We start from the raw sequence: 25738 nt of genomic DNA, 5'->3' as shown, positions 1-25738 counted from the left end.
TCAAATCAATCATGTGATCTTCCGGACGAGAAGGAGGTAACTCACCTGGTAAGCCTTCAGAGAAACAATCAGCATGAGCGTTAAGAAAATCTTGGTTCTTTGTCAAGGTCAGAGACATTTGACCCTTTATTTTAATTTAGTTCTTGCAAAAAGATCGAGTAAACAAAAAGACAGGATTACATTAATTTTGAAACAACGAAAGGCGATACAAGTGGGATGTACTCGCCCTTCAATTTTATAGCGGGTGTATTTGGAGGACGAATTTGATGAGGCAATCGAGTAACACGTTAACCGTTTTTTGGAGAAGTTGTCGAGGAGACCCAACCGAGTCACAGACATTCCGGGCTATTTGGGCTCGTAATCTTCTTTTGCAAAAGCACGAAAGACAAAGAAGCGCGTACGCTCTAAGGGTGTTTCCAATTCATCCTCATCGTCTTCTGACAGATCCGATAGTTTTTCCTCCTCAGACTCTAGTGAAGAGGATCGAAAGAGCAAGAAGCGACGAAGATCTGACAAACGGCAAGAAAACCAAAGATTTCAAGGAAGGCGGACAAGCCCTAAAATTTGACACTTTTTTAGGGTTTCGTAACACTCAAAGCCCTCGCCTTCATTCAACAGTTTGACATAGCTTTTTCAGGAGGGCGGTATTCTGAGGTCAGAAGGGCAACCTCTTATCTGAACGAAATGCACAGACATGGTGGTCCACTTTGTTGTTACACAAGGAGACACCAACGAAGTGGCTCAAGTTTAAACGACTTTTTACTTCCTCACGGTTGACACAAGAATACGAGCGCGATGTCATTACCGCTTGGAATCACCTTCGGATGATTAAGGAAGACACTTTATATCTTTCCTGCCAGAGATTTTGGAATACTTTTCTACCAGCCTCTTCTTTTAAGAAGATCCCTTTTAAGGAACAAATTGAATAGTTTTGTTGTGGCCTACCTACTAAAATACGAGATTACTGCTTGTTGCAAAAATCCGACTCTATCCAGAGGCTTATGAAACATGCTAGGCAAGGATTTGCAATGCATGCGGGTACTTTGACGTATTCGCCTGATCAACTTTTGACGCCTCGGACTGGACAGACTCAAGACAACCAAACCGACAAAAAGGAAAGAAAAAGAAAGAAGCACGACCCGGTGCCCGAACAAGGCACCAAAAGAACGTACTAAAGATAAGCCAGAGAGTTAGAGAGCAATTGAGGAGCGCGGAAAGAAAGGAAAGCAGAAAGCAAGACTGGTACCAGATTTTGTGGGGATCGATCCAGACAAAATGAATGAAAGTACTAAACTTTGTCACGCTTGGGGTAAATGTTTCAGAAAGCCCTTAATTTCTTTGATGGCGGTGCCAAGGCCAACTTCATTTCGATTGAATTGGCGGCACGACTTGGAATTACGCTCAATGAGATGGGGCCACCGGCCGAGGCTGTTCTAGAGGCACCCGGACGGATGTTGCTATTACACCTGTCATTGGTAAACTCCGTTCACATTGTCGGGGGTATTTAGGGCACGAGGACTTCTAGTTCATGCCTATAGAAGAGTGTGATGTCCTCCTAGGAATCCCTTGGTTCCACAAGAACAACGCCGTGGTCGATTACAAGGCAAGAAAAGCCATCTTGAAAACTGAGAAGGGTAAACAGAAGGGCGAGTTTGTCACACTTGTATCGGCTTCGATCGTTTCGAAATTAATGAAATCCAATCTTTTTGTTTACTCGATCTGACAATGTAACTAGCTAATCAGGACTACAAGGCTCACAGGCCCAACCTGTTGACACCAAGGTGAAGCGACCCAAAGGCTAGTGCAGTCAAGCGTTCCAAACTGACACACAATGGACTCTTGCACAAGGTAAGGGTATGGTAAAACTATATCTGCTATCCACATCATGTTGTATAAATCCACAAGCCGAGGCCATCGGATGGCAACTACATATTTGCTGGCTATTGGAAAATATCTAGCCAACGCTGAAAGTGCGCATGTGCGGAAGCGGGGAGAGAGAGAGAGAGAGAGAGAGAGAGAGAGAGAGAGAAGACCACAAATGCTATGTGTAGGAAAGGGGGCGATCAATCCCCCCACTGACTACCAGAGCAAGAGAACCTCAATACAGATGATGTGATCTCTGTGAGATGAGAGATGTGGAAGTGGGTACTCCCCTGGCCCTATAAATAGGCGTCCAAGGGGAGGTAGGGCAAGGCCTGATGAAAATCCCCACGACCCAACAGAGAAATGATATATTAAAATATATGTGGACGCCCGGACAAAAGTGAGCGGCTGGCCCCAAACTCGGGCGGTAGGACCGGGAGGAACCTAGCCTATGGGTGGCCAGCCCGGAGACATACTAGCCGTACAAGTATGCCCTAGACCTCTGAAGCAGCAGAGTGGGGTAAGTCTAACACCCCCTCTCAGCATCGGATGCTGAACAAACCGCATGAAGCCGAAGATGTGAGGCAAATGATGAAGATGTTTGCTGTGATGTCCACTGAAGAACAATACTCCAAGAGCGTAGCAACAATCTGGGGTGTCCCAATTGCCAAGAGATCTCCATGGTAAAGTGCCGTCACGAGCATTGTAGCAACTGTTGCACTCCGCCGATATAGTGTGAAGATACTACGTGAAGGTCCCAAACAGAGTGTGAAAACAACTCCTTGTCGAAAAAGAAGTGCCAATCGATCTGCAAGTTCCTGCCCGATAGGATCCGTGGTGTCTGTAGCTTGGAGAAAATGGAGAATCCCAAGTGTAAGAGACTTGGACACTCCAAGTCAAGAATCAACCACGATAGCACCAAATAACCACTTCAAAACAGCTCACAACTCACAATACATTTGCACTAGCCCGGCGGAGTTCCGTGCCTAGAGATATTAGCCCCAAATACTAGCGCCCCTTTCGGTATTCTTTTATGTATTAATCAGTGTTCGAAGTACAAGAGTGGATCGGGTCTCACTCTCAGACTCTGCGTCCAGATGCTCTCCAAGGTGAGAGCCCAACTCACATATTTAATTTACAAGGGATGCCAAAAGCAGAGCCCCAAAAGCTTCAGATCAAAAGCAAAAGTTCTCTCTCACAAGAGAGCTTGTCCAATTCAAAATAAAGCAGAGGAGTTCTCTCCCTCTCTCTCTCTCAATTGCATAGGAAATAAGGCAAATTTTGCCGCAGCCCTGATTTTGCGCCGCAAATTACGGAATTAGGCCACGTCATCATATCAACGCTTTTTCCGGGTTCAACCTGCTGCTCTAGGGTTAGGGTTAGGGTTTCTGGCAGTTTTTAGGGTTTACAGGTTTTAGGGTTAGAGTTAGGGTTTCTAGTAGATTTTAGGGTTTACAGGTTTTAGGGTTTTCAGCAGCAGTCAAGGTTGAGGTTTCCCGCATGCTCTCGGGCAGACACGTCATCACTTTGTGACATACCCCCCTCTTGAAAGCATTGTAATCGCGCTCGATTACGCCTACAAAACAGACAGAGGCCATAAACCGTTGTCAGGAGTTTTTTGGAGCAAGGGATTGCGCATATGTACATACACATGCATGGTGCATCGAATAAAGGATTGCCCATTTTCCAGAGCCAGGTGGTTACGTGGGGCCCACATGTATACAGGTAGGACAGCATGTACATAGTGAATCGATTTTCACTATTACCAATACCAGTGTGTTTTTTCTATAATAATGAGGAGTTGGTAGCGCGTAAAAATTCTCGAGGAAGCTATCCGCGGGCCGACGACATGAGGTAAGCAGGTGCATCAGATGGAATCTAGTGGCGTCAGGAGGCCGAACGGGGTCAATACTTGCATGTGGATGAGTACGGACACAACGTGGGTGTTTTCTTGTGATAAATATGCAGAGAGGTCATCATGAGGACCATATTTTGGGGCCACTTCACGTGGTGGCGGGATGCATTATTGAAAAAAGCTGAGTGCCAGGTGTACGGAGGATGCAGCAGGGTGACAACTATGCACTGCGAGGTCAGTTTTTGGCCTGTTCGGAGTCCGTTTGAGGTCATCTAAAGGGCCAAGGGTGCCCAACTAAAAAAGCTTAGTGTGGGAACTGAAAAAACAGAGAGAAGACCAGAAAAAACGTGGAGAAGAGAGGAGGAACAGCCGCAACTGTGTTTTTGGGGTTTTTGGAGCCTGTTTTGGCCGTAAACTGCTCATCCGAGGTCGGATTTGAGCACTTTGACATTGTAGACTGGGGTTTTGGGCCGTTCCAGACGCGATGGCGCTGTCCATTTTGCCAAATTCCTCACTCTTTTTCTGTTGTTTTGGCTGTGTAAGTTTCTCCTATGAGCGAAGCTTCTGCTCCAGTTTGTGATTGTATCTGGCTTATTTTACCCATATTGTGTGAGCTATTTGCCCCATTGGTGTTGGCCCAAGCTCATTTGTATCTAAACATCAGAAATCCTCCTCTTTTGAGCTGAGTTTTTTTGGGGTGTGTGTGTGTGTCTCTGTGTGGAGTGGGCAAGTGGATAGTCTCTCTCTCCTCCCATTCCATAGGTGTGTTCCCTGTCTCGGCCATGTGGGTTGTGTAAGCCGAGTGGTGCCCCATAGTGTGTGTATCTTCCCAAGAGTGTGTGTATCTTCCCAAGAGTGTGTGTCGGGTTGTTATAGAGGCGTTCTGTGTGTTTCCATCCCGCTCACACCGTCTTAGCAGACAATGACTGTTAGTACCTACGTACTAGGAACACAGATCTAGCACATGTACCAATCGACAGTCACATCACACGACATCACAGGACGTCACTAGAAATCACAGGACATCACAAGACATTCAACATTCATTCGGATCTTAGACCATGATTTATCGCCAATGTAGCTAGCAATCGCATCTAGATCCAATCGGGAGCTCATTGATGTCCGATTGACTAACCCCTATTGCAACCATGTCTATTCGAGATAATTCAGACGAAAATGCTGCAGTCATTTCGTCTATCAGTTCCTGCACTTAACAGAAGTCAAGAGCAAGTCAGTATCATAATCAGGAATTCCATTCCTTAAAGTCATATAGCAGAAGATTGTCAGCTTTCAATATCCCTGAAGCTCAAAGAGACATCAGTGACTCTAGTATCAAAATCAAGGCATCTGTTGACAAAGGAACGAAGTAACTCTCCTCTTGTGCATCCCACTGCACCAGATCTACGGCCAAGCTGAATTCTGGGTTCCATTTGAAGTAGACTATGCTAAACCAAAAGCCTCGTGGTAAAGTTTCACAATCTGAGGAGTATCTGCTAGGTCCTCCTCCTCCATCCACTTCGCATCCAATGCAGGATAGTTCTTGAATTGAACCAAGAACCGCCTTCGGACTTTACCTTTATTCTTCGTATCCTTATGTGCCAAAATATGTTCAGGAACAAGGATCTCCTCGTTTTCTTCCACTTCGGGTTGCTCATCACGCTCCCCGTCATCAGGCACATCACCTTTAAAAGGTTTCAAGAGACTCACATGACATGCATTGTGAATCCTCCAAGTATCAGGCAGTTTCAATCGAAAGGAGACATCATTTATCTTTTCAGTGATCTGGAAAGGTCCGTAGTATCCAATACTAAGCTTTGGAAAAAGCCTCTCTTTTCCCTTTTTCTTTCTCAGGCGTGCCTTCTCAACCCATAAGAGCACCCAATCATCCTCCTTCAATTTCAAGTCGCGACGATAGCGATCCGCTGCCTTTTTCTGTCGTTCTTGAGATTTCTGCAAAGTCTCGCGAACCTTGGCAAAAGCCGTATCTAAGTCTCGCGTATATTCATCCGCTTCAAAAATCTTATCTTTCGTGCTTAGGAAGGGTGGAACCTTCGCAGCACCTTCAACAATCTCAAATGGCGCCTTCCCTGTTGAAGAGTGTATCATGTTATTGTAGGCAAATTCCACCAAAGGTAAGTACTTTTCCCATTGAGTCTACTGATCCAAGATATAAGACTTCAATAAATCTAAAACCACGGAATTGGCAATCTCAGATTGCTCATCAGTCTGTCAGACTGCCAAAGTGAATGGCAAAGCCCACTTTCGCATGACTCATCAACTCCTGAATAGAAGTTGATTTCTATTCCAAGCAGTGATCTCGGATCTCTGTAGGTAGACCCAAGGTAAACCGCTCGATAAGTTCTCTAAACGAGATCTTCTTGAAGGAAGAGGTGGGTAGAAAAGAGCTCCAGAATCTCTCACAATAAGCATCCATTGTATCTCTCTTGGTCATCCGAAGATGGTTCCAAGCAGCTCGTATATCGCGTTCATACTCTTGAGTCAACCAAGAAGAAATAAAAAGCTTCTTAAATTTCAACCATTTAACTAGCCGAGTCTTGTTTAAAAGAAGCGTGGATCAGCAAGTTCGAGCATTCCCCTTAAAATAAGAGGCAGCTCTCCGAATCTTGCAGTGCTCTGAGTAGCGTCCTCCCGCGAAAGCGATGTCAAACTGTTGTATAAAAGATAAAGCCTTCGAAGCATCTTTATATCCTCAAAAAGTGTCAAATTTGATGGACTACCCACCTTCCTTAAACTCTCGGACTTTCTTGCTTTTATCTTCCAGAAAGTCATATTGGTTGACTTTATAAAAATTCTTCGTGTTCGCATAAAAGTTGCAGTCATCGAAGTCTGAACTATCTGTAGACGAGTCCTCTGTAGAACTGTCACTCACTGGGCGAGATTTAGACTTCTTTGCCTTTTTCTTGCCCTTTCCGAAGCGTTGTTTCTTGCTTCGCTTTTTGCCTTTTCTGTCTTCTTCGCTCAAATCTGAAGAGCTAGAAGAACTATCAGAAGAAGAATTAGAAGAAGAACTAGGTACTCCTTCAAATCGAACACGCTTCTTCTGTTTCTTTGCCTTGTCAAATATCGATTGACGGCCCAAATAACCCAGGAAGTCCGTGCCTTTCTTTTGCTTTTTGCCGTGCTTTTTGGCTTTGTTCTGCGCGTCAGAAAGCTGAGCAATCCGTGCATCAACCACCTCTTCTAATTCCTTCTCTGAATATTGCTTGTGAGCAGAAAGTTTCTTGAGAGCGGGTTTCGGGGGTGGTGTTGTGGTTTTATGCCACTGCTCATGCACTTCCTGAAAATAAGTCTCGCTCGTGTATTTTGTCAATTTCAGGTCCTTCGTAAAACTGAGCATCATCTTTGTTGCATCGCCGATCAATTGACGACACTTAATCTCTCATTGCTCCGCCTGAGTAGGCCGAGGCGGGCCATACTCTCTGTCGGAATCTTCGTTGTGATCCCTGTCCGCATCTCCGGATGCAAAGGGAGTCGACTGATTCTTGCGTGAATCCATAGGTGCCACGAAAAAAAAAAATTGGGATCGGATTTCCCGTAGAAGAGAAATCGGCCGTGCTCTGATACCACTGTAACAAACTTGGACACTCCAAGTCAAGAATCAATCACGACAGCACCAAATAACCACTTCAAAACAGTTCACGGTTCATAATAGATTTGCACTGGCCCGACGGAGTTCCGTGCCTAGAGATATTGGCCCCAAAGACTGGCACCCCTTTCGGTATTTCTTTTATGTATTAATCATTGTTCAAAGTACAAGAGTGGATCGAGTCTCACTCTCAGACTCTGCGTCCAGATGCTCTCCAGAGTGAGAGCCCAACTCACATATTTAATTTACAAGGGATGCAAAAAGCAGAGCCCCAAAAGCTTCAGATCAATAGCAAAATTTCTCTCTCTCACAAGAGAGCTTGTCCAATTCAAAATAAAGCAAAGGAGTTCTCTCCCTCTCTCTCTCTCTCAATTGCGTAGGAAATAAAGCAAATTCTATAACAGCCCTTATTTTGTGCCGCAAACTACGGAATTAGGCCACGTCATCATATCAGTGCTTTTTTCGGGTTCAGCCTGCTGCCCTAGGGTTAGGGTTAGGGTTAGGGTTTCTGGCAATTTGTAGGGTTTGCAGGTTTTAGGGTTAGGGTTAGGGTTTTTGGCAGACTTTAGGGTTTGCAGGTTTTAGGGTTTTCAACAGCAGTCACGGTTAGGGTTTCCCGCATGCTCTCGGGCACACACGTCATCACTTTGCGACACCAAGAATCGTCATGAGAATGACCGAAAGCCTGTCAATACATGAACCTATAACCCAGGGTGGCAAGGTGGCTAAGCTGTGTAAAACTCCAAGAAGGCCGAATGTAGTAATCTGCATCGTACACGTCCTCCGGATCAAGGAAAGCCAAGCTAAGCAGTCTGCACTATGGAAGCTACCGTAAAGCTGCAACAGTCGCCAAGAGACAGCACGGACCACCACCGGATGGTGTCCTATCAGTAGGTAGGGTAATCCAAGATGAGGGGAAAGCCAGACTAAGCAAACTGTACCGTAATCATCCTGTAGAAGTAGGAAAGCCAGACTGAGAAGTCTGCACTGTAAAGATCCTCTGCAAGGAGGAAAGACCAGACCAATCTGTCTGCGCCATCTTGAGCTGTCTGCAACGTAATCATCCTGTAGAAGTAGGGAAGTGTCACGAGGACGTGGCAACCGCTTACCTTAGTTGTTGGTTTCTTTCCAATGGTTTTTGTTTTATTTTTGAGACCCTCTTTTTGAAGTTGCAAATGGTTGGACATTGTATGGCCAATGTGAATGGTAGTTTCACCCGCAGACGGAAAGTTGGTCGGCACTGGAACTCGTAAAGTGAAAGGATGTCTGGGATCAGTTCAAGATCATGTAGGTCCTCCCGTCGCACTTAGCAAGTTGGTGGATACTAGGAAGTGAACTCAATAAAGGTACAATGTCAAGGTGGGGTCACCAAAAGAAAATACCCGACAGTTGGACCACATTGCAGTTTTGGATGCGGTCCCAATGAAGATAGATGGTCAGAAGACCAATGGGAGCCCAACGAAAGCATCTCCTAAAATTTAGGGAACTGTTATTTTGGGCCATGAAATCTGTTCGCGTCATTAGCTTCAGAATGACAAGGGGAACATTTTATAACTCTGCTACAAAGTCAACTGATGCACTAGTTAAGAGATTTTTAAGCAGGAAGCCCAATGCGGAGAAATTGCCAATTTACCAAGCCTGGGAGAACAGAACTCGTAACTGACTTTTCGGAACAGTTTTGGAGGCTGATAACTCTGATTTTTGACCATTTCTCTCCATTTTTTAGCTTCCCATGACTTTACCTAGGACCAAGAAGCTCATTTTCAACATTGGACGGCATCAGATGCGTGTTTACAAGGCTGTTTTGCTGCGTTTTCAGCAATACGCAAGTTTTGGCAGCCATGGAAATCTTCCCCTTTTACATTGATTTGTTCACAGATGCATTAGAGGTCAAGCGCAGAAGAGGGGGCGCTCGATTTATGCTGGGGGGATGCTTCATTGAGAACCTGCCACAAGTTAAGAGCTATGGAGTGCTTCCTTTCCTCTCTATGTATAGTGTGGTGCTAGGAGTGATGACCTGCACACTACACACTGCTCTCTCCTCCCCTACGTGCAGTTATGTGATGCCCCACAAGAGGGCTCTTCATTTGACTGACGTACAGCTGTGTGGTTTCATGCTTTTGTGCTGAGGCAAGAGCCTCCTTGAGCAAGAACAGGAGTAGCTAACTGCTACTCCAAAAGCAGGCACTGGTGAGGGTCATAACCTCACCAAACATGTGCGTTTTCAGCGCTGTGTATGCGCTGTAATCTGACTGTCTTTCAGCCATATGCACGCCAGAACCATTGGGAACAGTGCCCCGCTGACAGAGGACGGTACGGGAACTGTTTAGGGCTGAAAACAGGGCAAAAACCAATAAAGACAGCGTGCTGAATTTACTGTTTTTGGGCAAAAATCAGAGGGTTTATGCCAATGGAAGTGAGTTCCAGCAGGGTAATTGGTTTCGCGCAAGTTTTGGGGCTGTTATGCTGCCGAAATTTGGCCAAAACAAGTGGTATTTAGCAGGATACAGATAAAGGATTCCCAGGACTCTACTTTGTAATTTACCCTCTCAAAGTAAAAAGAAATACCGAAAGGGGCGCCGAAGCCAAACCGAGAAGTCTGCACTGTGAAGATCCCTGCAAGGAGGAAAGGCCAGACCAATCTGTCTGCGCCATCTTGCCTGTATCTCCTGCCTCCAATCCTCCCACGTAAGCCAAACCATAATCTTGCCAACACTGCCGCTAGACCTGGCTAGGTTGGTGTGGCTCTCAAGGTGAATGAGCTGGGAGTGGCCTACTACCCAGGTCGGGGGGATAAGTCTGTTCTAAGGTTACCGAGGGTGAGTGTAAGCAACTCTGAAGGTAGCAACCCAAATGTTCAGGAGTGTAGAAGAGCAACTGCACTACCATCCAAGCCAAGCTCCGGGTGACTCTGGATGTAGTCACGGGATGCTTGATCTCCCGCATCTCACGGGTAAACTCTCCAAGAGAGTCCAGAGAACTGAAGTCCCACTCCAGTCTGCAGATCCAAGCAATAAACCTATCCAAGAAGAGATCCAAGATCCTCTCCCTAAGTCCATGTAGATGCTCTTGTGTAAGCAAGTGATCTGACGTGTCGAGGTCAAGTGGTAAGTGTCGAGGTCCACCCAAGATGGTGGTGTCCTCTCTGGGAATCCCATATGCCATGAGCATGGCCTTATCTCGTGTGAACTCCTCTGATGAGTGCATAGGTGTGCCCATAGCAAACCACAAGTCAACACCCCCTCTAGAGTGTGCAACCGCTGAATGATGGCTGGAATGAATGGATCTCCCAAGGACCATACGCCGGTAGATGATCAAGCCGATGTCGAAGATATTGTGTACTGCAAAAGTCACAGAGAGACCGCACGGACCACCACCGAATGGTGTCGTGGCAGAACGTAACTTCATCCTCTGTGAAAAACACAACCAATGTGGCTGCTGTCCACCCAAAAACACAACAACAAGATGATGAAAATGCTGCGGTCCAGCGATTTTCAGCGTGCTAATACGCTACCGGCATGGTCCGGAGCGGTGTAGAGGAGTATGGGAAGGGTGGTGAATCACTATCACTGCCCCAGATGGGCTGAAAACAGAGAAAAAAGCAAACAACACAAAGCTGAAATCTGGTCTGAATGATGACGATTGTGCCTCCGGATGCAAGGCCGGAGGGTAGAGGCAAGATCAACGAGGTAGGTGTCAGGCGCTCCCCCCATGCCTGGCTGAAAAACGCAGGCAGCACCACCAAAAAACGCAAGCCCCTTCCTGGGGCAAAAAACGCAGATGGGGTTGGGGGAATTCTTCGCGACAAAAACGTCCAAAAGTGGCTATGAAGGCCAGCGCTGGTAGCCAGCAGAAAAAACGCAAACCATGGTGATGAGATCTTGCAAAAAACGCAAGTAGCAGGACATTTCTTTGCAAGAAACCATATGATGGCGCCACCCCCTCTTGCAGAGATCGTTGGCTGTTTTGCAAAATACGCTGGCTGTTGAGATCGCTTGGGAAGATGAACCTCATGCTGAAATGCGCCTTGGAACACGGCAAAGCCTGAAGCTGCTGATACCATGTGAGAGTGCACGTGTGCGGAAGCGGTGTGTGTGTGTGTGTGTGTGTGTGTGTGTGTGTGAGAGAGAGAGAGAGAGAGAGAGAGAGAAAAAAATGTTATATTAACGTCTTCAAAAGGCCAAAGTGACCTATGAGACCAGAAAGTTACAAAGTGGTGGATCTGATACAAAGTAAGAGTCAGGGTAACGAGAGAGAGAGAGAGAGAGAGAGAGAGAGAGAGGACCACCAACGCAACAGATGATGTGATCTCTGTGAGATGAGAGATGTGGAAGTGGGTACCCCCCTCCCCCTATAAATAGGCGCCCAAGGGGAGGTAGGACAAGGGCTGATGAAAATCCCCACGACCCAACAGAGAAATGATATATGGAAATATGTGTGCACGCCCAGACAAAAGTGGCCGGCCGGCCCCAAACTCGGGCGGCTAGGAGCAACCTAGGCTATGGGTGGCCAGCCCGGAGACATACTAGCCGTACAAGTATGCCCTAGACCTGTGAAGCAGCAGAGTGGTGTAAGTCTAACAAAGGCGACTCATGGGCAACTGAAAATATATGATACTAGTGGCTTAGGGAAGCCCCTACTTACTGTGTCCACTAGCCGCCTGGCTGGCCACTGGACAGCCAGTAGCCCTAGCCCACGATTAGTCCAGGCCACTGAAAGAGAATTGTTGTCAGGTAGCTCTTGAATGCTCTAAAAGGGGTGGCCATACGATAGCCATACTTTGTATAATGAATGCTACCTCTCTGGCCTTGGTGATCCGAACCCCACCTTGGCTGGCCGATGTGCCCACAATACGCGTTGTCAATGGGCGGCCAAAGAGTGCTCGGGCGCCGAGCCAAGTATGGTCCAACTGGAAGAGAATGTCCTCTAGAGCAAGTTCACCAAGGTGGCCATGCAAGCTGAGCCCTGTATAACCCTGTAGCCCAGCCACAAATGCCTTGGTTACATGAACCATATGCAGCTTGTTGTGGTTTGATCCACAAGTGACAAAAGCCATAGCCCTAGTAAAGTATATGTGTTGTATATACTACGGGGCTATGTGACGAAAATGTACATACCATCACTTCATCATTGTACTCAATTTCACAATCTTTTCAAACATGGTTGCGCATGGTATGCTTCGCCAAGCATACTATGGGTCGCAAAGAGTGTAGCCCTACTACAAATGCCTTGGTTACATGAACCATGTGCAGCTTGTGTGGTTTGATCCACAAGTGACAAAAGCCATAGCCCTAGTATAAGTATATGTGTTGGATATACTACGAGGCTATGTGATGAAAATGTACATACCATCACTTCATCATTGTACTCAATTTCACAATCTTTTCAAACATGGTTGTGCACGATATGCTTTGCCGAGCATACTTTGGATCGCAAAGAGGGAAGTGTGCATGTATGGGTGTGTGCACTGTGTACTAGCCTCAAGTGGTGTTTCTTTTTTTCTCTTTCATTTTTTATTTTTTTTTTGGGGGGGGGGGGGGGGGGGGGGGGTGTGTCCAAGTCAACGATGCAGAAGCGTAGAGACCAAGGAGAGAGCACGAGAGAGAGAGAGAGAGAGAGAGAGAGAGAGAGAGAGAGAGAGAGAGAGTCTCTTGAGTCAACCTTGGCAATGAATAATTGATGTGTGTAATACAATGGAGGCAAGGGGTTGCATATATACCAACCTCAGTAAATTGCCCTACCCAGACTTTGACAAATAAGTAAAATGAATACCTTAAAGCCAAAATAAATAATAGGTTCACATTGGACAATTCACTTGAGATGCCAAAACTAACACCCTCTCTACACCTCATAGTGGACATAAATAGTGAGACCAAGTCGATGAAGAAGCTACCATGGACACCCCAGAAGTGGCCACCAACTGAGTATACCTCAGTTTTGCTACCCTCAACTTTGTACCTGAGCAAAATGCCATAGTGAGAATCGGTTGCCTTTTAGAAAATTTGAACTATATACACTACATCCAAGACTCCCCATTCGTGAATTGTGAACACATCACGTCCATAAAATACTCCAAGATAATGAACTGTGGTATACATCATGTCCATGATCCGACCAACAACAATGGATTGGTGCACTCATCCATAGTGTTTTAGATACGAATGATTGGTTCCCTGCCAGCTACATGTGCATCGAACTCCGACCCACGAGTTCAAACACCGGTAACTTGAACTTTAACACAAGGGTCCAAATTAATTATAGGGAGCTTTGCTTGCCCCTCTATGCCACTCACAAGACTCTCTCTGGCTGAAGCTAGTGGCGGCACTGGCACTTTCACTAGAAATCTGGTGTAGTAGCCACTGTGGCCGCCGTCGCGTGTGCCATGCCGATCTCCTCTGTCAGATACATATCACCGTTATCTCTGTCTAGCTTACCTTTGTCTTTGTCTTCCTGTGCGTTCCTGCTTTTGTCTTTGGCTTCAAACTCCCGAGCCAAACAGAGTAGAGAGGCACATTTAAATCAATGGTTGTCACACTTCGTGGGTATTGAGGCAGCTAATTGAGTACTGGTTTTGCTATCCTTGTCAAGCTTGACTTTGCCGTTGTCCTCTAGCGAACTCCTATATTTGATTTTTGCTTCAAAATCTCGAGCCAAACAAACTGTCGGTTTCCTTGAGATCGTTGCTTGTGCATAGGCCACTAACTGGAAACTGGCCGATCTGCTTTCCATAGCCGATAGTTGGTTTTGGTCGTCAATGTCGTCGCTAGCGTTCGAGCATGGGGGGCCACGTTGAAGTTGCAAGATCTCGTAATAATGCCTTCTCTCACTACAAAAGCCTCAAAATAATCCTCCGAGTCAATCCACTCGTCTGCTATCCCTAAGCGATTCCCCATACTCGTCCTCAAGCCGTGCCAAAAGAGAGCTCTTTGTCATAATTACATGGAATGGCCATTTTCAAGTCTCCGTTTCCCGTTCCTATCCCAATTCCCCGTTCTGGATCCCTGTTCCGTATTTCAAACGTGAGTATTCAGAACAGGGAATGGCATTTCATGCATGTTGTCATTTCGCGTTCCCTGTTCCAGTTTCCAGTTTCGGGTAACTATGCTCTTTGTAGCCTCCAATCTCCTCGCCTCTTCCAAGCCGCTCCACACCCTCTGCACAGAGAGCTCCACACAAAGTGAGCTCCACTCTTTGAATTCTCCCAAGCTGCTCCGCAAAAAGGTGCTTTTGCACCCCCCTCTAATGCTCCAATATCCTCGCATCCAAGTCGCCCCTTAAGCTCCTTCAAGACTCTTGCAACCCGGTTGCCCAAAGCTAATCCACAAACTTTCTCGTTCCAAGCTTCAAACTCCTCAATCAAGTCCACATGCAGTGTTATGGAACGTTCGCACAAAGATTGGGGTTAAACTAGTGAGAAAAAGGGCAGGGGGCTGCGTTTTAAAACGCTTGGGTAGTGAGGGGGGGAAATCGGCAAAGATAGCCTGGGGGATGTGTTCTGAAATGCCCGCTAGTCTACGATCGCCACCTTGAAGCAATGCCCACTGCTTATCGAAACGCTCGAGGGGGGTACCTGCTTGGACTAGCGATGGCGTTTTGAAATGCTATCAACAATGGACCAAGCGATAGGCAGCAGCTTGCTTGTGCTCTCCGGCGCCGACCGTGGCTGCGTTTTGAGATGCCGTAGGAGCCGGGAACGGTGCCGACCAAGAGAGGCTTGCCAACAAACGCTAGTGTTTTGAAACGCTAAAGACAGCCAAGGGCTCCTTGTTGGCAGCGTTTTGCAACGCACGAGACAGTGTGGAGGGAGATTGACGCCGACGACGACATAGTGTACTTTCAACTTGCCCTTCTCTGCCAAGGTTCTTCAAGCACAAAGCTCCACCAAGGGCTCTGATACCATGTCAAAGTGGACGATGCGGAAGCGTAGAGACCAAGGAGAGTGAGCACGAGAGAGAGAGAGAGAGAGAGAGAGAGAGAGAGAGAGTCTCCTGAACCCATCAACCTTTGCAATGAATTACTAAATGTGTGTAATACAATGGAGGCAAGGGTTGAATATATACCAACCTCAAAAAATTATCCTACCTAGACTTTGATAAATAAGTAAAATAAATATCTAAAAGCCAAAATAAATAATGGGTTCACATTAGACAGTTCACTTGAGATGCCAAAACTCTAACCAGAGGGAGGGAAAGACGGCAAATTAACAGGGAACGAGCGGAATGGCCCCCAAACGTATCGAAACGACGTTCCATCCAATTCAAGGCGTCGAAACGATACTGAGAACGCAAAAATGTTCCAAAACCGGAACGTGACAGCAGAATGGCGGCCAAAACGGGTCCGAAACAGGCAGGCAGATTCAAGAAATTGAGCCATTTTTTAATTTCAATTCTGCGACCATTTCCGAGAGAGAGAGAGAGAGAGAGAGAGAGAGAGAGAGAGAGGTGACTGTTTGGGAGGTTCCAAACTCTCAAGACTCACACAGGGACGGGGGGGGTCCTTTTTTCTTTAAAGGCTCACCCCTCACTTGACACGCAAGTCTCACCCTCAAGGCTCTCCATTTGGGCCCTTGGCACTTTCAAGCTCTACTATCTAGCCTCTCGCAAGCTTGAAGCCACAAGCTCCATCCTTTCATCCCTCTCTCCCTCTCTCAAGCTCCACCCCATGGATCACATGGTGAAGGCCCTCCAGATACTTGAGCCAGATGCAGACAGGTTTGAGGAAATTAGCCAGCTTTGTCGGAGCAAATGGGACTCCTATGCTTCCCCTCTCCATGGTGCGTCTTTTATGTTGGATCCAGACTACAGACTGGGAGGCTAGTAGCTCTTGTGGTCCTTGGGCCTTGACATGTTTCGATTTTGGCATCTACATGTTTCGATTTTGGCATCTATGTATTGAGCTCTTGAGTTCCTAGTGGCTAGTCTTGATTCTTGAGCCTCGACTCTTATCTTTTCTTTGAGTTCTCAGTGCTCACCTTTTTGTAGCGCCTTGGCTGGCCTTATAAGCCACGTTTGAACGTATAGTGATGGTCTTTTTGCTCCATCTTTTTGTCGATTGGACTCTTCAATCTTTGCACTTCCTAGATGATGTAATTTGTGATGCGCTTAGTATGTCATGAAGTGTCTCGTTACAATTTACATCCACGACCACTAACTCGCACAAGCGACATATTAACACTCGCTTGAACGTGATTCTAATTGTGCAACTAGATGTTAGAAGCTAGGCTTCTAGTTGTTCACTAACTTATAGGCTGTTTTGAGGCTGATTTTGGTGTTTTTTAGTGGACCGTTATGGCGTTCCTGCTCCGGTCTCCCCCTCGTCGTTCCGGTACCGTTCTGGTTCTCCGTTCTTGTTCCAAGTAACTTTGCAAGACGGCCTATGCTCTGACTATTGCAGCAATCGGCAACGCATGCCCCAACAATGGCGAAACTTCGCTATAGATGGGAGGTCGCCGAGTCGTTACAAAGCTGAACACAGAAGTGTCAACTTTCAAGGTAGGATAGGCTAAAAGCATTGAACCCAATCTCCATAGTGGTTTTTAAGTGGCTAGCTCAACGGGTCTAGAAGCTACACACTCCCGTTAAGAACTTAAAAGTATGAGGAAATGTCGAAAAAGAATCAGCGTCAGAGAGGCTCTGTACTTGAACTTGAGTGTCGCAGAAGACACGGAAGTTTGATTGTATAACGCTTAAATAAGAAGCATGCAACCGCATTGTGGCATGATGTAAGTGAAACTAAAGATTATCTTCCACTAATACCGAGTGGAAGGAGTATGGTGTCACGTGCGCACTTCACTTGCGCCACGTGGACATGCTTCTGCTATAGTCTAGCATGAGTCTTAGCTTAGGACTGAGCCTGGCACCTTTGTGAGCCTCTAGTAGGACGTGCATGTCCAGGACGGTCACACTTGCATACCCTCTCTTGCACAAGAACAATCATTTCATCATGCAGGCATTTTACCGCGTGAACCACGTCTATAAGTCATTTCATTAAAAGTGACTTTTGGAATTCTTTTTGTAAGTTTGTTGGAAAAGTAGGTAGGGCAAATTGCTAAAGATCTATAAAAGAAACCCATTGGGCACTCAGTAGAGGCAGAAGAAGCAGGGACATAAGGAGGCAAGCACCCAACAGTCAGGCAGCACCTCAGCAGGAGCCCTAGCGTTTTCTCAAGAAGAAGAAGGCCCAGATCAGTCGCGACTTTTCAGTTTTCAGCCTTGACGCCGTCATCGTCGACACCATCGTCGTCATCGACTTCGTCATCGTCATCGCAGTCCCGGACTTGACGACGACACCATCGTCGTCATCGTCACAGTCACCATCGTCGTCATCGTTGACATAGACCAGCACTACCCGTCGTCGACATCATCGTCTTCGACATAGACCCCGTCGTCGACATCACCGTCTTCGACACAGAACCGTCGTTGCCTTCACCGTCGTCGACTTCATCGTCATCGACAAAGACCCTTAGTACCTCGTCGTCGACTTCATCATCTTCGACATAGACCTCGTCGTCGACCTCCCCGTCTTCGACATAGAACCTGCAGTACCTGTCGTTGGCATCATCGTCTTCGACATAGAACCTCGGTATCCCTTCAGTACCTCAATACCCAGTACCACAGCATCAGTACCCCTTAGCATCAACATCTTAGCATCCAGTCATTGTAGTAGCATTTGTGCAAGAATAAAGAAAGTACTTGCTCTGGCAACAGAGCAAGGGGGGCGTTGAGGGTTGGGACCCGACATCCTTGTGTCGTCTCTTTTCTCTCTCTCGTCATCTCTCTCTCATCATCTCTCTTTCGTTCAGTTCAGTTCTTTCAAGTGAAGTAAAATGTCCCTTGTGTTTGTTTGCGGAGTACTAGATCCGAGCAAAATCCTTATTCTCTTCTGCTACACCTGACATTGGTATCAAAGCTCTATGCGTGCTTCAGCTTCAAGAACTCAAGGGAAGAACCATGAGGAACCTAAAGAACAACCTCAAGAACCAAGAACCCCAAGGAACCCAAGAAGAACCATCGAGCCCAAGAACCCAAGGAACCTCTCCCAAATTTTTTTCCTTGAAGAATGTTTGAGTCCCGACCATGGATTTACCAGATTCCATCTTCATTGCCATGTCTTTGAAAGAAGATCGACATCGGATACACGAGAACCCAGATCTTGAATACCAAGATCTCCTAGCTTTGTATGCGGATATGGAAGGAGTTGGAGACAAGATCCCTAACCTGTTCTGCATTGGCATTCGCATGTAGCGTGCATCCATTTCCCTCTTCATTGAACCTTTGGAAAGGACTCCGGAACCACACCACAGTCCATCTGCATTGGTAATGTTTTCACCACAGTCAGTGTTCGGGGAACAGCTATTGCTACAACAGGCAGAGTCAGCACTATATGGTATAGAGCCCAGGCTGATATCCGGCAGTGACCCTTACACGGTGTTTGCATCGCCAACAGTACAAACAGCACCCAGAGCACCCGCAGTACCATCAGACCCTGGTTTCGGAGGAATCTGCATTGGTTTGTGCATCCACGGCATCATAAGCATTCATCAATCAGCATCAGAAGTACAGAAAGAAGTTCGGCAGTTGTGCCTCACTTTTAACAGGGGATGTCACGTGCGCACTTCACTTGCGCCACGTGAACACGCTTCTGCCATAGTCTAGTATGAGTCTTAGCTTAGGACTGAGCCTGGCACCTTTGTGAGCCTCTAGTAGGACGTACATGTCCAGGCCGGTCACACTTGCATACCTCTCTTGCACAAGAACAGTCATTTCATCATGCAGGCATTTTACCGCGCGAACCACGTCTTATAAGTCATTTTATTAAAAGTGACTTTTGGAATTCTTTTTGTAAGTTTGTTGGAAAAGTAGGTAGGGCAAATTGCTAAAGATCTATAAAAGAAACCCATTGGACACTCAGTAGAGGCAGAAGAAGCAGGGACATAAGAAGGCAGGCACCCAGCAGTCAGACAGCACCTCAGCAGGAGCCCTAGCGTTTTCTCAAGAAGAAGAAGGCCCAGATCAGCCGCGCGTTTTCAGTTTTCAGCCTTGACGCCGTCATCGTCGACACCATCGTCGTCATCGACTTCGTCATCGTCATCGCAGTCCCGGAGTTGACGACGACACCATCGTCGTCATCGTCACAGTAACCATCGTCGTCATCGTCGTCGACATAGACCAGCACTACCCGTCGTCGACATCATCGTCTTTGACATAGACCCCGTCGTCGACATCACCGTCTTCGACACAGAACCGTCATCGCCTTCACCGTCTTCGACACAGCACCGTCGTCGACTTCATCGTCATCGACAAAGACCCTTAGTACCTCATCGTCGACTTTATCATCTTCTACATAGACCTCGTCGTCGACCTCCCCGTCTTCGACATAGAACCTGCAATGCCTGTCGTTGGCATCATCGTCTTCGACATAGAACCTCAGTATCCCTTCAGTACCTCAATACCCAGTACCACAGCATCAGTACCCCTTAGCATCAGCATCTTAGCATCAGCATCTTAGCATCCAGTCATTGTAGTAGCATTTGTGCAAGAATAAAGAAAGTACTTGCTCTGGCAACAGAGCAAGCGGGCCCTTGAGGGTTGGGACCCGACATCCTTGTGTTGTCACTTTTCTCTCTCTCGTCATCTCTCTTTCGTTCAGTTCAGTTCAGTTCTCTCAAGTGAAGTAAAGTGTCCCTTGTGTTTGTTTGCGGAGTACTAGATCCGAGCAAAATCCTTATTCTCTTCCGCTGCACCTGACATATGGGGTGTAGCAATCAAAGAGCTCCATCATTGAATCATTGACAAGCATTGTCTATAAGAAACCGCCGACTTGAAATCTTACTTCGTTTTAATCAAAAATCTTAGAAAAAACACTCTTAATGTGAAAATCTTATTGCAGCTGCACATCCTTCATTGGGTGACGAAGTATCCTGAACCACTGCTATAGCACATAGATCGCACTCTACTAAACAAATTAGGTAATTTTGAAGGAGAGGAAGGTAATTTGATATGTGGGCCACATGCCATTTGTCTAAACAATCCTCGAATGGAAAGAAGTAGCCACAGATTCATGCACAAAAGTAATGATGGTAAGAGAGGATGGTTGATAGGAATCTGAGTTAGCATTGTAGTCACAACCGCATTAATACACATTGATATACATCAATAGAACGAGAAACTATTTATTCACTCGATGGGGCATGGCCTGCAACAACTCCTGCGAAGCTCCGTCAAATGTCATTGATAGTTTTCCACACTCAGTACCAGCTGTATCTTGTGATAAAGATTGTTGAAATCATTTTCTGAAGCTATGAAGTATAATTGTAAACTGCAGTGCTCGGTGCTCGTTTGCAGATTCTCTCCACCACCCGTTTTTTCGCCACAGCAGTAGACACAGATGGAGGCTCGAGCTCCGCCACAGAGGGACTCGTCCGAAGCCCCCTCGCCCGACCCCGTTGAGCCCACCATTCGACTTGCTCTTTCACCGACAGAGCAAGCGAGCCTTGCCGCAAAGGTAGAGTGATTGCAGGCGCCTTCTGTCATCTGCAAGATTCTCGGCACCCAACCTAGCAGAGAAGAGCTGCGTGACCTTCTCCAAGCCTGCCTTCTCGCAGAGGTGGGTAAGATCTTGGACGTACAGATACTCGGATGAGGTTACTATCAGATCGAGTTTGAGACCTCCGAGATGGCGTTCAAGGTCATCGCCATGAGTCCTAACAAGAAAAAAAATAAAAGAACTAATATCGTCCTAACATACAGTGGATCCTGGAAGCCGTACAGCAAGCACCACGTTATCACAGGCTTAAGCACAAGAAGATTTGATATTCTATTTCAGCTTGGGGCCAAGGACTAGAGATAAGGACAGGAACCAGCGTAGATATTTGATATTGCTAGTATGTATATTGCTTGACAAAGCAATTGGTCACCCGCCATTGGTTATTAGACTACCAAAGCTTCAAATGCATGATGCTAACACCAAAGGGCCACTCAAGAGTTCAGAGGCTGCGAGTCCACTGCGTAAAGAAAAGAACAGGTCTGATTTAAACAATACTAAAATTGGTTGAAATGCTGTTTCACGAGCTGCAACCCTGAATTGAAACCCCAAAAAGCATGCTGTGTACACAAAGTATATAAAGTATAAATCTCTAATTTACAAGGTTCCAGAGTCTGAATGCACAGACGATTGCTAGTGTACACTTCATACTTCTAGGAGGATGAAAAACTCAGTAAGATCTGAAGTACATGCAGTACTGACAAGATCTGCTACAGGCATGAATGGCCTGCATATGGAAGTCAGAAGCCTTTCTTCTTGTAGCGCAAACTTCTACTGAGCTTAACGACACAAAGCGGAGCAAAGAGTGCATTATTAGCAGTCGAAATTTTCGATTCCGTCTTAAGAAAGGCACGCTGTGTTGAAAGAAAGCAAGCTCTCTCTCTCTCTCTCTCTCTCTCTCTCTCTCTCTCTCTCTCTCTCTCTCATACACACACACATGCCTGCGCGCGCGCGTACAGACCACACGTAAAAGCGACGAGATGTTGAACCTGTTTGTTAGGAAGCAGCCGCAGATTCGAGCATGAACGATGAAGCAACCTTTGCAGCGCTGAGACGTGCATCATCGCACCATGTCTGCGTAGTGACGAAGCGGAGGCGCGCCAAAATCACGAAGGCTCACCTCATGAAGGCTGGGTTCAAACTTCACACTAACGCGGCCCAAAGATGCATTTCCAGCCGGAAGAGCTTTGAAATGGACTCTTCCACCGCCCATCGGTTCACAGAGGGGTGGAAGAACCGAGTTCGATAATTTTCATATGCTGCTCGTTGTGAACACCGGAGGCTGGCGGAAGCAACACAAAAAAGGTCTTTTTTTAAAGGTTTGCTAGTTGTTAAAATGAACAACAATAAAAAAGTTTTGCCAGCAAAGATTTTTCAGTAAACGTAGAGGGTGTAGTGTTTTGGGGCGAGGAAGGGGGGGTCGGAAGAAAAACTTGCAAAGATTTCTGCGAGGTGGCAACCTTTTCGAATACTTCCACTGCGCGATGTGAACAGAGCAGGTGACATGGCGCAATTTTATTGATTGGAGGCGTGCCTGCTTTGCCTTCCGCCACCATTTATGAACCTAGCCTAAGTGACACGGGCATGGGAGGGTGGGAGGAATGTGGATCGTAAATCTCAGATGCGGGTACCCTAGATTACAAAAAGTAATCTAGGTACCCGCATTTCGAAAGTAATCTAGGGTACCCCGTTTTGCAGTCGTGGGGTTTGAGCACGTGACCTCACCTATGCAAGACACATGTCCTAACCACTTCGCCTTGCATACGCTTCTGAAGGATGCGGGCCCTGATTTACTTAAAACATGTGTGCAAGGTGACAACATTGAAAGTAATCTAGGGTACCTTATATTACTTTCGACGCCACCGCCAAGATCTACGATCCACAATCGCCTCACCGTAGATCCCACCCTCCCATGCCCGTGTCACTTAGTCTCAAGGAGAGGGGGAGGGGGGAAAAGGGGGGGTTTGGGGAGGGGGGGGGAGGGGGGCGTCTGCTAGCAGGTAAGTGGCAATAGAGATGTATGATATATCGCATGCACTATTACTGCACATTGCACATGTGTGTCTCCAATGTGAGGACAAGAGAGAGATTGCATTGTGTGTGTGTGTGTGTGTGTGTGTGTGTGTGTGAGAGAGAGAGAGAGAGAGGGAGAGCTCCCTGAGAGAGCTTTGGAGAAGCGAAAGCAATTGTAAAATTTGTGGGATGCGTGCTTGGCATTTTGCCAAGCTTTGTGTCTCCACTCGCCCCGCAACAAAAAAACACAAATCCCCCAACACTATCTTTCGTTGTTTGAAAGCCCGTTTATTTTTGGCCTAGTACCTACATAACACCTTTCAAAACCATTGATTCATGGAACTCTTCTGAGAAATCATGTACCGTCGCATAACTCTTGCGATTAGTACCACATGGCAATTTATTGATAGCTAACCTTGCTCAAGTCCCCTTCTCAACTCTACCAATTTTGGCAGAACTACCGAAACGCATCATCTTCTATCCCACCTTTCCAAATTGATGAAACTTTACATTCAAAGTTACTACCAGCAAATGGATAATATTGATGATGTGTGAAGCTATGTTGCTTGTAGTGTGTGAATTTGTTCTTATGTATGCATAGGCCACTAGAGATATTTTTCCTACATCTATAAAGTGGGACAGTTAGTAGTGGGTCACACACTTTCTAACTCATCGTTTTACGTAGGCCAGTGAGAGTTTTCACTTTGTTTCAAAGGTGGACAATCCTATCATATGTGTACTCATCACCCTGGTTCTAGCTTGAACAGGTTCTACCTCCATACCAAGAACCTCACTCACTAATACATCAATTTCCTTCGCTTGCTAATACTACAATACCTCTATTGATTGTCAGTAGTGTTCAATGTTGAAGAAAAGTGTATACCAACTTACAATGGTGTTAAGTGAAAATTCAGTAATGTCGGTGACAGCAAGAGGGATTTGAAAAAAGTCAATTTGAAATGTGAAAAAAGCATTCAAATATCTTAAGTTTCCTCTTTGAGGGACCATATAGAGGCATTGTGTATTATTACAAGAATGATTTTTCTCGAATGGTAGCCATGGGGGTATATTAATGCCCATTATGATTCTTGTTATCATATAAATAATGCCAATAGCACTCCTGCAGCTATGATCTATTATCGAATTTTTGTATATCGGGACAAAAAACTCTAAGGTTGAAATTTGTCCCATCCATCATCGTGGACATCTTTGCAATTTTGAAAGTTAAAGGCAATTAAAAAAATTAGGGTACTTGTCAAATCTAATATTAGGTTAGCTTGTTTGTCAAAGGAAAACCCTCACTACAACATGTCTTACACTAGGTGGCCAACTTTAGGCCACCTACGGTGTCGTGCTTCTTGTGCACACTCCTCTGTGCAGTTTTCACCTTGTGAAGGTACGATTGAAAGCTGAGGCTGAAATTTGTATGTAGCAAAAATTTCAGCTCAAATAGAGTTACGCAGTCACACAATGACGGCAAAACACTGACCACGTGCATCAAAAACATGGATGTAATGTAGCACAGGAGTGGGCGAGTAGAGGGCCATTGTGACGGCGAGGCTTGAAACCAAGATCGTACAATCAAGATTTGATATGAGCTCCCCTACACGCTCAGCCTCTAGTGCTAAGCTGTACTCGTTTTGAAGTAAAGCTAGTCCTATGTTGAGGGTAGGAGTGTCCCTATTTTGGAACCTGGCCTTTTATTCGCCCCCTTACCCTATCTCAATATGGTATCACTCCTCACAACCTTCACCTCCACACTTATATGCTCAAGTGCTTGGTTTGAGTTCAAATCGCAAGCCATGCTTATCAAATAAGGATGGCCCCATTAACAACTCACTCTCTCTCTCTCTCTCTCTCTCTCTCTCTCTCTCTCTCTCTCTCTCTCTCTTCGTGTGTGTGTGTGTGTGTGTGTGTGTGTGTGTGTGTGTGTGTGTGTGTGTGTGTGTGTGTGTGGCTTAATGTTGCATCAAGACATTCACTTTGACTTTGTGTAATTCCATTGTGCTAATGTCTATGTTTAGGGCTTGGTTGATCAAATGCAGCCATGGGAAGAGAAGTTAGATCTGGCGAGGGGAATAGAGGCTCTATTGTAGTGTCACCTATGAAGACCCCTACTACCGCGTTGCTCACCTTCTGTGTCATAAAATCTAATATCTAACCAACCCAAAATATTTTCTCATACTAAAATAATCATTTAATGTGGGAAATAGACGGGAACAAGGGTTAGAATATAGACATGTACTTATGGGTCTATCTCGACAAAGGGCCAATGGTAAAGGGGTCCAAATGAGAGATGATATGTCAAAAGAGCAAGGCTAGCCAGTGGAGCTTAAAGACCTTAGGGTTAGCTTCATTGAAGACCTCCAAAGGTTCGTGTAAAATTCCTTTGACCTTAGGTAAGCTAGGGTTGTGCTTGAGGTGGGAACCCGGCCCAAGCTTGAGGTGCTTGTCGTGCTTGCTGACTAAGGTGCTTGAGGTGCTTAATGACTAAGGTGTTTAATGACTAAGGTGCTAAGGTTCTCCATGACTAAGGTGCTTGTGGGTAAGGTGTTCAGAAAGTCCAATCTAATCTCTACTCATGAGGGGGCGAGCCCTAATTGTGGGGGCTAGAGAGAGAACACACACACACACTCACACAAGGCAAGCTTGGTACCAAGAAGGCAAATAGGACACATGTCAAGCTCCTCCTCATGTTACCCTCATGTTGTGCCTAAAGCCTATTGGTTGGCCTCCCAAGGGGTCCAATGATAAATTAATTAATTTAATAAATTGTTTTAGCATTTATCAAGTCCTCCCTCTCAAAGGGGTTACAGAAGTAGATCAACGCTCACAATGGGAAAAGTACTTACCTCTTA

The 25738-nt window shown here is 46.1% G+C and overlaps 1 protein-coding gene across 7 annotated transcripts in view; it reads right to left on the bottom strand.

The window, feature by feature from the left end:
• LOC147421001 (uncharacterized) overlaps positions 1 to 22092 on the bottom strand; it is a 68368-nt gene extending 46276 nt beyond the window's left edge. For all 7 annotated transcript variants that reach the window (XM_086504096.1, XM_086504097.1, XM_086504094.1 and 4 more), the window contains exon 1: positions 21857 to 22092. The gene's annotated coding sequence lies outside the window, so the exon portion shown is untranslated. The remainder of the gene's footprint in view (positions 1 to 21856) is intronic.
• Between the last annotated feature and the right edge of the window lie 3646 nt (positions 22093 to 25738).

This window comes from Adiantum capillus-veneris, chromosome 28 (genome assembly GCF_014529385.1).
Source record: "Adiantum capillus-veneris isolate H3 chromosome 28, ASM1452938v2, whole genome shotgun sequence".
Classification (NCBI taxonomy): domain Eukaryota; kingdom Viridiplantae; phylum Streptophyta; class Polypodiopsida; order Polypodiales; family Pteridaceae; genus Adiantum; species Adiantum capillus-veneris.
The sequence above is the reverse complement of the archived record's forward strand: the minus strand, read 5'-3'. Positions and strand labels throughout refer to the sequence as shown.